Genomic DNA, 14,868 nt, shown 5'->3' on the forward strand with positions numbered 1-14,868 from the left:
ATTATATGCTGTCCACTAGTTATAGTGGGCACCTTGTATCCGTCCAAACAACCCCTAATGGTGATAGGTTAAAGACAACTTTTATTGAAAGCTATCCTAGTGGAAGCTATGGTGAGCAGCCTTCAGGCTAAGTCTTGAAGGAATGTGAAGCAGCTTGTTTTACCAGTCTATAATCTCTTGAATGACCAAATGAAAGGACAACCACACCAGGTATATATTTGAAATATATGTATTTAAGATAAAACACACGCCTCTAGTCTCTTTATGAGGCTAGAGTTTGAAGTACTTAAGTTACAAGTCAGTAATCAACAGTATTAGCACAAATACACGTTTGGGCCTAGGGGCGTACTAAACCATATACCAATAAAGTGGTATAAGAACCATGACTGAACTAGACACAAGGCCTAGAGCCTGTAGAAGTGCTTGGACTACAAGGAACCACCCAAGGTAGTGACACAGAGGTACAGCTCAATGACAGGTAGTGAGGTATATCCTGCGCAAGCATATAGTGGTTTAAACAGTAAGAGAACAAAGTTATCACAATTATGCATCAAAGGGAAAAAAACAGCCACCACCCAACGCTGTTAACTACAATTGATAGCAATTGTAAATATTCAAAGAAATAATAATTCCCTGAGCAATCTTCGCACATATAAAACTTCAATTACAGTTCATAGAAGTTTCTCAGAATCAAGAGTTTCTGTGTAATAGATGGAAATATTGTCCGATCTTCATCTTCGTTCACAATCTTTATTTACAACTTCTGTCATTGTCCTTAGAAGACTTGTTTAAGCAAAAGCTTAATTATCAGGACGAGAAATAATCCAAGTCCATTCGTAAAGGAGATTTTCTTCGAATCACTTATATTGAGCAAAAGGTTCTATTCTTAATTCTTTAGATCTTAGAAATAAACAGCCAACACGTGTTTCGTCTATGGTTAATTTTCCAAAAGACTTCATCAGGGCTGTAATAAACAGATATACAACACAATTACCAATTATTACCTATCTCAAACTAAACGAGTTATAATCCTCCACCAAACAAAGGAAAACCAGTGTTTATAGAAAAGTCATAAAGACCAAAGAAATTCGAGAAGAAACCAAGTTATACCGTAAAGTGTAAGGGTCACCCAAACCACCAAAGTAGAATAAATAAAAATAAAAAAAGCACCAAATTTGATGCCAGCTGTATAAACAAGAAACCATCAAAGGAATACCAAACAGCAAGATGCCTTAGGCTAAATACTCCGTAACGTGTAAGAACACCCAATTAAAGTGTCTTATAAGATTGAAATCAAAATAGAAATAGAAAATAAACCAAACGCTAATCCCAAACGATTCTTAAGTACAATATGAGTGACAACATATATATATATATATATATATATGTCACAAACGCCAGTTTCATAAAATCATGGGTCACTCACCAAAGTTCCAAATAGCGATTTTCTTTAATAGGAAATAGTGAAAAGGGTTGGCAAATTATATAACAGCCCGCCCAACAGAATTCTTCGTTTGCAAAGTGCTCCTTTACCTAAAAAACATATATATATACTTAAAGGTAATTCTAAGTACATTCATAAAACCAGTATAGTCCTAACCATGAACCAAACGGCAACATCAACATTATTTAAGGAAATATGATGTCGAGAGTGGTCCTTATCAATCTAACCAAAAATCAACTTCAAGTCGTTTAGCACTCAGAACATCCCATACCAATATTTATTTAATCTATAAAAAACAAAGGAAGGCACATAGGGGTAATCGAAGTCTGAATGTCAGATTCTTACCTCCAAATTCGAGGTAGAGGCGTATCCTGCCACACTGTACTGGCGTCTAGCGACAGCCCCATGTTTTTTCTATATATTTATTGAAGGCGAGTGCTCTTCAAAACCGAAAAGGGACTAACGGGAATACTCATACCTCTAACCATAGACTTAGCCAGCGCCATTTTGGAGTGGGTTACGGAAAAGATGTTACTATGTCCGAATTGTAGTTTAATTTCTAACCCATCATGAAGCAAGTAAGTATTTAACAAAAAAAAAATCACCCACACTCATTAGCCTTCAGTAAAAACATTAACTTACAGAGTAAAACCACAAATATCAGTAGTTATCAATCACACCGAATAAAATTTTCTATTTAATTCATAAGGCCCTTAATCCAAAAGAGACTCAACAGCGGCCATTTAACTTACTAATTCCTTACTCAAATGATCTTAATATTCTAATCAGTTACTTATGTATAAGCCTGGAATTGCTGGTTTGGATTGAACCCGGGTGCAGGATAATGCATAATAGAGTGTCATTTAATATTACGAGAACATTAAAGAGGAATACGAGAGGACAAAAGAAACAGAGAGACGCTACGCTAACTAGCTCAGAAGTGCCAAAAGAAACACAATGTATATTTAGGAATAGGCACAGACCCAACAAAGGGTAACAGTAGCATTTGACATTCTGTAATGGGTAACACCTATGTTTGTTATAAATGCAGTTAGATGAACAACATATGACCCAATTCGTTATGAAAATTGTTAGCCATAAAACCCCGTAACAATCATAACAAGGAGTTAAGCTTATGACTCAAGAAGTCCAATTCAATAGTAGAACAATTTTGGTAATACATTCAAAAAGCCTAACAGCCCAGGAAATATTGCAGCTCTGAGTCAACGTTGAGCCCCAGTTCCACAGCCCGCAATTTTAAAATCCATTTTGCCTCACATTGGCGGACTCTAAGTTCTCTGTTGCCCCCACGGTTGTCAGACAATATATTTTCAATGCCATGACAAGAAAAAGAAAAGGAAAAGCTACCTTTCTGGCTCGGACAGTCCTTGGCATGGATTGCCAGGGGATACCTGAGGTCAACGTTCTTTAGGTAGCTTTTCCTTTTCTTTTCATGGCGAAGGAGCCTCAAGTGGTTGCACTGGAAACTGGCCCATGGGTCACTCGTGGAGTGGAGGCCAAAAATCTTCGGTGCAGGAGGTGCTCAAGGCTGGGGCTACTTGGAGCCCAAAGCACAACTTTGAGGAAGACCAGGAAGATGATGGATCAGCAAAAGGTCACGGTGTCCAGGGGTCACGTTCCACATCACCCACGATAGCCAAGGGCCTCAGCTTTGCTGTGGACTCAGGGTAGCCTCGGGGAAGTCTGGAAATCCACCTCTGGGGATGCAGAGACTTCGGCATCCGGTGGGTGCTTCAGAATTGCAGACCGGACAGTTGCTTCTTTGGTGCCTGGCAAGCAGGGGAATCACTCCTTGACTAGTTAAAGTAGAACGTCGAAGGTCCAGGATATATGTTGCAGAGCTTCGTCCAGGGTAATCTAAAGTCGCAAGGACTGGGTTCCCATACTTATACAAAGTTAGGGGGTTGGACATACTCTAGGGACCCACCTATGGGAGGGTTTGGAAAGAGGGGTGGTTACACCCATTTCCTTTGTCCAGTTTCGTGCCAGAATAGGGGCAGGTAGCCCCTGCAACCGGTTTGAACTGGACTATGCACAGGGACACCAAGTGTGCCCCCAATACAGGACTTCAAAGCACCAGAGAGTGGGGGGCGTGGCTAGCAGCCGTCGTGAATGGCCGCCGCCTGAGTCAGCTCCTGCTTCCCCGGCGCCTGTGCTGCCCTATCCTGTGCCATCCTCAACCAAAATCCTTATGAAGTAGACCCTGCCTTTGTCTGACCCCCCCCCCGGAGGACTTTGGTGCAAGAAGAAGTGTGGAGGGGCTCCTGCCGCCTTCTGCGGCGCTGCGCTCTGAGCGGCGGCTCCGGATCCCGGGGGCAGTATGAACTGCGAAGCGGCCTCCGGAACGGGGAATCTGTCGGCCCTATCGGGCTGTGCGGAGTATCGGCAGAAGCCCCCTACGCCGGTGGAGGATCGGAGGTGCCGTTCGGGCTGCCTGCGGAGGGCGCTGATTTGCATCAGGGCCGGCGGCGGTGAGCCCGGGTGAGTTTTGTCGCCAGCGGCGACCCGGCTTCGGGGCCCTGGAGATTGCTGCGGCCCAGCGGCAGAGGCGCTGTTCTGGCTCCAGCTGAGACGTGGAGCGTGTGCAGCTGCTGGTGAGAAGCCCGGCATAGGAGTGAGCAGTTGGGGGCCCGGCGAAGCAGAGACATCCGAGACCTAGTGGGCACTGCCCAAATTTAAGGCCCCGGTCTGCGGCCTGCGCCGCTATCTGTGCTGGTGCCGGAGTGGAGGAGCGGCGGCGGGGATATCTAGCCCGCCGGAAGGAGCGGGGCGCTCCGGGGTTGGGTGCCGGCCGCCCCCCGGGGCATAGTAACTGCGGACTAGGCCCATCAGACCTATTTGGAGTCAGTGGCGGATACCCGGGCCCACGCGGCTCGGAGGGGCCGGGATCAGTGGGCCTGCGGGCCTCCAACCCTGTTAGCAGTACATAAAGCATGGCCATCCACGGGGCAGGCATAAAAGGTAGTGGCAGATAAAAGCAGACGCCTGAGGTCAGAGGCTGCTGGCCCTTCGAAGGAACTTGGTTGGTCACGAGGGGCGGCTGTTGTCTCCAGCGGGGGCCAGGGCACTGCCAGATTGAGTCACGGACATGCTGCAGCGGCGGGGGCAGTAGTGTGGGCTCAAGAGACATTCAGGCCCCGGGACACGTAACTGGGAGCCGTTGTCCCCCCGAAAACATTACAACAGATGGTCTTTGTTGAGGGTTGAAGGTGCCTCCGGGGTAGAACTTTACGCAAGCCACTACACCACCCTGGTGGTAGTTACGCCGAGTCCGACAGTTCAGCCTGGATGTTCCGTGTGTTGGGGCCGTGAGGACTGAAGGGTGAGTCAGGAGGAGAAGCTTGCGGACCCAGTACGAGCACTGTCTTTCCGGTGCTGCCCCTTTCTCTATCGAGGAGACATTCGCCAAGCGCACCTCCATGGCAACGGGAGGTAAAGGATCAAGGGCAAATGCCCAGAAGCAGCTGGCCAAATTCGCGTGGTCCAAGGCGGAGGAGGCAAATGGTCCGCCGAAGGGGGAAAAAGAGGGGGGGGCAACCGCCTCCACGCAGGGACCGGAGCCCACCCTACTCGACGTCATGGCAGCTATCAGCGGAGTGCGCGCTTCAGTAGAAAGTCAAAGAACTCAAGATGGTCACTGGCGCCTTGCAGTTGGACACGTCGGAACTCCAACAACAGATGCTCGACATGCAGAAGAAGCAGGAAAGGATGGCGCAACAGCTCGATGATTACGAAGGTCGGGCTCGCCGAAACAACATCCGCATCTTAGGTGTTCCCGAAAAAACGGTGGGGCCGGCGGCGGACCTATATGTGGAAGACCTCATCACGAAGAATCTGCGGCCTAAGACTCTGTCCAGCTACTTTTCCATTGAGAGGGCCCACAGAGTGCCGGGAGGTAGACCGAAACCGGGAGCACCCCCACGACCCCTTATCGTGCGAGTGTTCAACTTTCGTGTCAGAGACATTATCCTGCAGACCGCGAGAGCTAACCCCCCGCTGAAGTTAGATAACTTCGAGGTGGCATTTTTCCCTGATTTCACGGCCAAGGTCCAGGCCCAGCGTCGCAGCTTTCAGGCGGTAAAGAGAGAACTGAGAGACTGGGAGGTGAAGTACGCAATGCTTTTTCCTGCTAGGCTGAGGGTGGAGTCGGATGGCAAATCGGGACTCGCCCGAGGCAGCTTGGGACTGGATGGAAGGCTGGAGTACGGTAGGGGGCCAAGGCAGAGCACGTTCTGGTGGGCCTCACCAACACAGGAACATCCGAGTAGAGGGCGCAAAGAAGGGCCCAGAGGAGAGCGGACAGTCGAAAGAGTAGGAGTGATGACCCCTGGCCTCACTGGTGGGGAGCCGGTGTTTAGACTGGAAAGTGCAAGTAGGGGGGCGTTCAGGGAAGAAGTTGCTAAATCCAGTAAAGTGAGACTTACCAAGGAGGTCCTAGTGAGCGATAATAGACCTAATGGGTTTTAAGTACTGTGAGCTGATCGCAACCATGCAACACGAATTGTTGATGGCAAAAGTACTAGTTAATTGTGATATGAACAGGCGGGGAGGGGAGCTGATCACCCCGTGCACATCTAGCATTTCGGGGAGGGAGAGAGGCACTCTGCCATGTTTGGGGGTGGGTAGTTCTAAATCCACGGGCAGGGGGGCAGGGAGGAGGGAGAGGGTTTGGGGGAAGGGGGATGTTTGAAACTAAATTGTTTTACGGGCGAGACCATGGGGAGGGGGAGGATAACCGCAGTTCTGGACATTGGGTTTGTTGTTTATTTGTTGGTTTTATTGGTAAACACTGCTATACTGTGAGTTGGAAGGGTAAAGTATCCACGCTGCACATGGGGCGACAAATGCTTGGTGGGTTGCTTAAAGCTTTTTCTCTGTTTGTGATAATCCGGATGTTGGGAAACTGTGTGATGCAAAGCTATGGGGGGGGGTAGGGACCGAACGCTCTCAATAATGACCTGGAATGTAAATGGGGTTGGCGATAAGATTAAAAGAGGGATTGTGCAGTAGTATCTAAAAAGACACTCGCCGGATGTAGTCCTGCTGCAAGAAACGCATCTGGTAGGCCACAAGTCCAAGGCCCTCACTAGGTGGGGGTACAAAATTCTTGTACATTCGGACTACACCACGGGCTCAAGGGGAACAGCCATATTGGTTAAAAAAAGCACCCCACTTATTGTTCACAAGACATGGGCGGATGCGGGTGGCCGGTTCGCAGGGGCGGAGGCCCAATGGGATGGGAGACACATCAACATCCTCTCAGTGTATCCACCGCCCGCGCTGGGCAGGGCAGCGCTAGGGGACCTCGGAGATAAGCTGGTAGGACTCAGAGAAGGCACACTGATTATGGGGGGAGACTACAACATTATATTAGATGACACGATTGATCGCCAACCACCGAAATCCAAAGAGAAAGCCAACACTCTAATGGCTGATTTCGTGATGGCAATGGGGCTGACAGATGTGGGTCGTGCGCTTCACCCACTTGGTAAATTATTTACATACTTCTCGAATGTCCATAGTAGCTTATCACGTATAGACTATTTTCTCACCGTCTGTCCTCAATAGGTGATTTCGCCCAGTATAAAGTGTTACCAAGAGGCATATCAGACCACTCTCCAGTCTGGCTGGAATACACACACTGGAAACGACAACCACGCACTACCATAGTTCTTAACCCATGGCTTCTGCACGTACCGGATATAAGGGATGAACTCCGCAGACAAACCGAGAACTGCTTTACTGAAAACGTGGGTTCGGTAGACTCTGCACAAACACTCTGGGAAGCGTACAAGGTAGTTCTTAAGGGGCAAGCGTTGTCCCTGAGGACTGGCTGTGTCACCAAAAAGCGAGAACTAATGGTCCAGGCGGAGTCTGACCTCCTGGCACTGGAGCTAGAAGACTTACAAAATCCCTCCCCAGACGCGAGCCACAGGCTTCTAATGAAACAGGAGGAATATAGGATGAAAACTTGGGAACATATGGTGACTAAAGATCATGCCACCCAACACAGACTTTACGAACTCGGTGAGAGGGCTGGCAAGACACTGGCATGGTTGGAACGGAGGGAGCAGGGAGCTAGATGGGTGCACAAGCTGACGACACCGGGAGGCGACACGGTGCTGCATCCGCGAGAAATAGCGGAGCAATTCGCTGACCATTTTGAAAGAGTATACACCCCCTCTACGCATTATACGGCCGCAGACTCTCATCTGCTCCTTTGGGACAGTGATGTGCCGAGTCTCTCGGAGGGGGATAGGGAGACCTTGGAGGCGGATCTCTCGAACGAGGAAATACGTAAAGCCCTGGGGCAGATCAAGTCTGGAAAGGCCATGGGTCCAAACGGCATTCCAGTAGAGTTTCTGAAAGCAACTGCCTCCCTGACTGTACCGCACCTGAAAGCCATGTATGAAGAGAGCCTGGAAGTAGGTAGTTTACCAGCGGACCAGCGATTAGCCACCATAGTGGTCATCCACAAGCAAGGTAAACCGGCAGACCAATGTGGCTCTTATAGACCAATCTCGCTGATCAATGTAGAGACAGAGGTGCTAGACAAAGTCTTGGTGAATAGACTGGTGACAGTTATCACATCACTGGTCCACCCGGATCAATCTGGCTTTATGCCAGGCAGAAATACTGCCCTCAATATTCGGCGCCTACACAATGTGATGGCTCGTAGGGACTATATTGAGGAGGATGTGGCAGTGCTATCTCTTGATGCCTCAATGGCATTTGACTCTATCGAATGGCCGTAGTACTTAAAAAGGTGGGACTGGGCCCTAAATTCGTAGCCTGGGTACGGCTTCTCTATACTGGAGTGTTGGGACAGGTGCGAGTCAATAACTATGCCTCCCGGACGTTCGAGCTGCGACGGGGTACCTCCGCTAATATTCTCTCTTATACTGGAGCCTCTTGCGGCTTGGCTGCGAAGGGACGTGATGGTGCGAGGGCTGCGGTGGGCGGAAGGCTTGGAGAACCGCATATCCTTATATGCAGATGGTGCACTGTTGTATCTAGCATCCCCGCACAAATCGATCATAGCAGTACTTGACATATTCACAAGTTTCGGTAAATATTCGGGATATGCTATTAACTGGCATAAATCCACATTATATATGTTGAGAGGCCCGGCCCCCCAACTCCCGTCGAACTGCAATATAACCGTGGCAATGGAGGGGTTTCGATATCTGGGAATTTTCGTAACACCAGACCCAGATGTTTCTATAGGTCCAACCTGGCTCCCGCTCTGGCTAGACTGCGAGCCGACGTGAAGCATTGGAGGTCGCTGCCCTTAACGCTGCTGGGGAGGGCTGCACTTTTCAAGATGCTGGCCCTTCCTCGGTTCCTCTATATACTACATAACTGCCCTCACAGAGTCCCGGACTTGTACTTTAGAGCAGTCGAAGGTGAGATTTGCACACTGCTGTGGGATGGAAAGACCTCCAGGATTGCACTGAAAACACTGACGAAAGGTTGGTACGATGGAGGCATTGCACTCCCTGACCTACAGCGCTACTACTGGGCTGCGCAACTGGTCGCTGTCAACCACTGGATGTATCACCCTCCTGGTGACCCAGCGTACGTGCTTGACCGATATCAAACAGACCGGTCCGGATATCTGGGGGCTCTGTACACTGCCGATAGGAAAGGGAGGGGGAGATTCTTCGGTCCTACTCAACATACACTAGAGATCTGTCACCTAGTTAATTCTCGGCTTGGGTGGGCTGAGATCCTCTCGCGGGCCACGCCGTTGTGGTTCTCCCAGAAGCTAGGCATGCTGTGCTATCAGCCCGGGTTTGACAAATGGGACCTTATTGGGATTTCGGCAGTGAAAGACCTGGTACAGAAGGGAGCATTACTTACTTTTGATGACCTCCGGAGGCGCTACCATATGGCGCAAGGAGAAGTATATAGATACTTGCAGATAAGACATGCACTGACGGCGGCGTGCCCGTCTTTTAAAGACATACCAGAAGCGTCGCCATTGGAAGACCGTCTATTAGATGGACCTCTTAACTCGAAGGCAATATCCCTAACTTATAAAAAGTTGAGCAATAACTTGCCAGATACATTTTCAAAGCTTAGAGAGCGGTGGCAGGATGATTTGGGGCCCAATAGATGATGAAGATTGGCAATTGGCTCTCATATCCCCTCGAGAGGCCGCCATTACACAAAGATTCAGGCTGATCCAGCTTCGCATATTGCACCGATCACACATCACAGGGAAAGTTCTGTCGAAAATAGGAGCTAGACCTGGCGACTTATGTACAAAGGGGTGTGGACAACAGGCCACATTTTATCATATGTTGTGGAGTTGCCCAGAGATACGTGCACTTTGGGAGGGGGCCTCGGAGCACATGCAAACCTCCCTGGGGAAAGACATAGTATTGACACCACAACTGGGACTGCTGAACATATGGGAGGCAACTGACCTCACGGAAACTGAACAGCACTTCGCTACACTGGGAGATACGTTGGTGAAGCAAGAACTGGCCCGAGGCTGGGGGGGGGGGGCAGTACACCCACCACGTGTCACCTTGTGGGCTAACGAGATGGATAGATGCATGCTAGCAGAGACCGCAGTCTTTGGGGCTCGGGTATGCCCCAAGAAATGGGATAAAAAGTGGTCGCATTGGAATGTATATCGAGGGAATCTCTGTGTATCGCCTACTGCTGAAATGGAGATGAATAAGCAAGTGAGCCGCGAGGGGAGGGCATAGTATACATCAAGTACTAATGGCTGTTCCTTGATCTGTTTACCGTCTCAAGTATGTCATCCAATCAGGTATGTATGGCTTTGATTAAAACCAATAAACAAATTTTTTTTTTAAAAAAGCACCAGAGAGTGCTCCCGCCCAGCCCCAGCCTGTCTGGGGAGGTGATGTCTGTGGCAGTGACATCCATTTTGTGATGCCAGGACTTTAGAAAGTCTTTACCGGGTAGACCAGACCCTCTAGAAGGGTGGAATGCTACCCCCGCCGCCAGAACTCCAGTAGTATTCCAAAGCGTTTGACACCAAACATGACATGTTTCCGTGCAGCCATCCCAAAGTTAGCATTTACCGCGAGGTTATAATGCACTTAAGAGTATATGGTCAGGCTGCACCACAAACAGCATCAGAGGAGGTACTCTGAACGCTGCAGAGGGGCTCTGCTCATGCAGGGGCACCCTCTAACATAAAAACTAAGCACTCTGCCTTCAGGATTGTTAAGGCCTGCCACAGGAGTGACTTATAGGTTTTATATGTGTGTGCAATGGTAGTGATATAGGTAACCTATACCACAGTAAGGTGTGCAAGCACCACCTTACCCAGGCTGCAGTAGCAGACCTGTGGTGTCAGTTTGGAGTGCTTCCCAGGGGTGGCATAATACATGCTTCAGCCCCTGGTAGGCCTCTGAGGTACCTATGCCCTAGGTACATAGTATACCATATACTAGGGGCTTATAAGGCACTCCAGAATCCAATTAGAAATGTACCTAATGTACATGGAAACCATTTTAGAGAGTAAGCAGCTAGGCTGGGGTCCTGATTAGCAGGGCCATAGCCAGAATAAGGTCGAAAAACAGTGAAGCACCAGCAAAAAGTGGTGGTACCCATGTGAAGCAGATCCTACTCTCCTACACAGAAGATAATGCAAAACACCATGATGACATTCAAAGTCACCACATTGAAATACCAAGGAGATAATTCCTCCACACCCTGCCAACATCGCAATACACAATAGCTATAGCCAAAGCAAATATTACCATAATACAACACTCCATCCCACAGCACTTCTTAACCACAGAAGATAATGCCAAACACCATGACGTCATTTCAAGACACCACACCTATACCATAACACTCACATCTCAATTTTAACCCTCACCTAATGACGACACCTTAAAATGCCCACTTTCTAAATCCTAAGAATATGATCATTACCCACACTGGTTGGTTGTGTTATTATTTACTATGGATCCAACAGTCAACATAGAAATCAAAATGGCCGCTCAACTTCCACATCTGCAAATGTTTCCTACTCATCTATCATACGTTTTTAAATCACAATCGTACACCTTGGTAGAAAGCCTCTCGGCGATATTGAATAAAGAGTAAATGCTGACTAAAAGAGAAGAAAGGGCTATATGTCAAAAGGCCAAATTAGAAAAGGCTAACTTTTCCACACTGCCTCACAACACCACACCTATATCAAAAATATCTCTTCCAAACCCCTAGGAGATGTTGCCACAGACCGTGAACCAACACAAAACTCACCCCCATAAATAAATTACATAGTACATGCCCACATTTGAAGATGTCACATCAGCCCCTCAGAAATAAAAAGCCACAGCACAACACCCCAAGACACCACATTCATACCCCCAACCGACACCAACCATTGTACAATCCAAGATAAGAAATTATAAATAAATTGTTGATTGCCAGAGTCAATGTCGGTGCAACAGATCCCAAAAGTTCTTGCCCTGTAGGTAGAAAATGCCCCTGATGTGCTCCGAGTAGGATGAGGAGAAACCCAAAATGCCTTTTAGGTACAAGACAACCCCAAAAGATACTGCTTAGTCTCTGTTAGCACAACCAAGGAGTGCACGCAGAGTTTTGTCATAGTATTCACAATCTGTTCCTTCATTTTACTTACTCCTACAAAACCTCTAGCCAACACGTGTTTTGACTTGCAGCATAGCCTAGACTTCCTCAAGGCATGAGTACTAATAATTCTTGCACATAGTAATCACAAGGATTAAAGTTTTCAGAGTAAGAGTTGTCATGTTCAGTCACATGGGTATATATGTCAAGTTAGACACATTATGTTGGTTTGCGGTTACTAACATTGTGATTCTATTTGAAGGTACCTTGAATTGCGACTCACACTACGGCAGATTATATACCAGTTTGATTGAACATGACACCTCACTTGTGGGACTGTGGTTTTTTTGTTTACTTTTTGTAGTGTGGTTACTGTGGTGAGATCAAAGACATTTGTGAGAATTATCATTAGAATTATTATTACTAAGACCTGAGTAAGTCTAGGCGGTGATGCCTGGTGAAACATGTTAGCTATACTGGAGGTTTTGAAGATGTAATGAAAAAAAAAGGAACAGATCATGATTACTACGTCCAACACATGCTGAACACTGAACAAATGCAAAGTAACCAGCCTAAAGGCCAACATAGCAAGGCAGCCTGAAGCCGTATCCAGTATTGTTAATGACCTGCAAATGTATAAAGGACCTTTTACTACTCTGTTCCCTTTTGGTGCCTGAATATGTAGGTGTACTTGCCACCTGAGAATCTCTTCAGTGTACATGAGTGTTGTTATCCCCTATCTACACTACATTACTTATCTTGTCACTATCACACTTACTCTCTACTTTCTCTGTCCTTATCTCCTATCTCTATTACATTACGTAGTTATGTACCTCCCTACTATCACCCTTACTCTCTACCTCCACTGTCCTAATCTCCCATCTCCACTATATTACGTACCTCTCTACCATCACCCTTACTCTCTACCTCCACTGTCCTTTTCCCCTATGTCCACTCCGTTATGCACCTTTCTACTATCACCCTTACTCTCTATCCTTGATGCCCCTAATTACTATCTCCACTACATTACATACCTCTCTACTATCACCCTTACTCTCTACCTCCACTGTCCTCATCTCCCATCTCCTCTATATTATGCAGCTCTCTACTATCACCCTTTCTCTCCACCCACACTGTCCTTATCTCCCATCTCCACTACATTATGTACCTCTCTACTACCACCCTTACCCTCTATCTCCACTGTCCTTATCTCCTAACTCCATTACATTACGTGTCTCTGTACTATCTCCCTTACTCTCTACCTCTGCTGTACTTATATCCCATCTCCACTATGTTTTGCACATTTCTAGTATCATCCTTGCTCTCTACCTCCATTGTCCTTTTCCCCTATGTCCACTATGTTATGCACCTTTCTACTATCTATCATCCTTACTCTCTATCTCTGATGCCCCTAATTACTATCTCCACTACATTACATACCTCCCTACTATCACCCTTACTCTCTACCTCCACTGTCCTTATTTCCTGTCTCCACTACCTTACATGGTTCTCTTCAATGATCCTTGTATACGTCTCTACCATCTCCCTTACTCTTTACCTCTACAGTCCTTTCCCCCTATCTCCACTTCTTTACATATCTCTCTGTTATCACACTTACTCTACATTCCTGCTGTCCTTATCTCCACTCTTTCCTCAACGTTCTCTCACTGCCCTGTTTCTGACTCCTTCAACAATCTGCACTAGTTCACCAGTTTACTCTTGTATCCTTGCCTTTCATTTGGGATCTGGCACAGTAGGGTTTCTATGTCTACTAGGTAAAACAGCAGGAGAATCCACAATTGGTGCCTGGTTTCAAGATGGCGTGAGCGGAAGCCCTAACGTAATAGCTTGTCGCACTGTGTGTATGAGTGTGAAAAGTGTGCATTCTCCACTCCTGATACTCAGTCACTAATCACAGGATCAATAATGTGCATCCGGACATTGATAGATGCTACAAGGCGTGCCCTCAACCTATGAAGAGAACAGACTAGATCCATTCCAACCACTCCAACTCCAGCATTCTCCACCCTCTGCTACTCACCAGACACGTCATCTTCTCCAGCGCCATCGCACCGCAGGGGAAAGAGGAAAACATGCGAGGGGAGGAAAGGAGGGATAGTCAGAGGTCAGCAGCACCACCACCACTCTCCTTGGCTTAAGTTGTTTTTGTTATTCTCAGATCCATTTTACATCCACCTCTGCTTGGACACAGCACGGACAGGGCTAAGGAGGAGTTAACCAGGAACACTGAGTAACTAAGTACCAGGACACCTTTTATCTACAGAATCAGATCTTCTTTAGCCAGATCTGAGGCGGTGCATTACTTGATCCTCAGCGGTCCACAACAGTGAGTACAGTGAGTATGCCTTTTAAATTCAATATACTCAAAATGCACACGAATAAATATATACAACTGCCAAACTTTTTCTTAGTGCATGGTTTTAATTGCTGGGTTAGAGAAACGAAGTAGTCAGAAGTAGTGGAGAAGTGTGGCTCAATGGTTGGAGCGGCAGACACTGATGCAGAGGTCTAGCCCGGGACCAGGGTTCAATTCCCCGCCTCGGCGGGTCTTGGGCTCAAAAATTCCACGGACCTTATAATTCTCGCCTCGTTGCCATTCCAATCATGGAGTCCAACTCTGGGCAATAGCTTGCTTAATCTCCACAACGGCCCCCACAACGCTAAGGATGCCTGGCCTCCAACTTGGGGGTGCCCAGGAGTGGATTCCTCACAGGGAAAGCCAGGATGGGTTCCACAGCGGTATTCGTACAAGCGCCTTGAGACCCTTGCAGGTGAGTAGTGCGCTATACAAGTAT

The 14,868-nt window shown here is 47.6% G+C and overlaps 1 protein-coding gene across 2 annotated transcripts in view; it reads right to left on the reverse strand.

Moving 5' to 3' along the window:
* The window catches only part of LOC146770977 (uncharacterized), a 69,835-nt gene that overhangs the window by 49,971 nt on the left and 4,996 nt on the right, over positions 1–14,868 (reverse strand). The window lies entirely within an intron of this gene.

The sequence above is a fragment of the Triturus cristatus genome, unplaced genomic scaffold, assembly GCF_964204655.1.
Source record: "Triturus cristatus unplaced genomic scaffold, aTriCri1.1 SCAFFOLD_230, whole genome shotgun sequence".
NCBI classification, from domain to species: domain Eukaryota; kingdom Metazoa; phylum Chordata; class Amphibia; order Caudata; family Salamandridae; genus Triturus; species Triturus cristatus.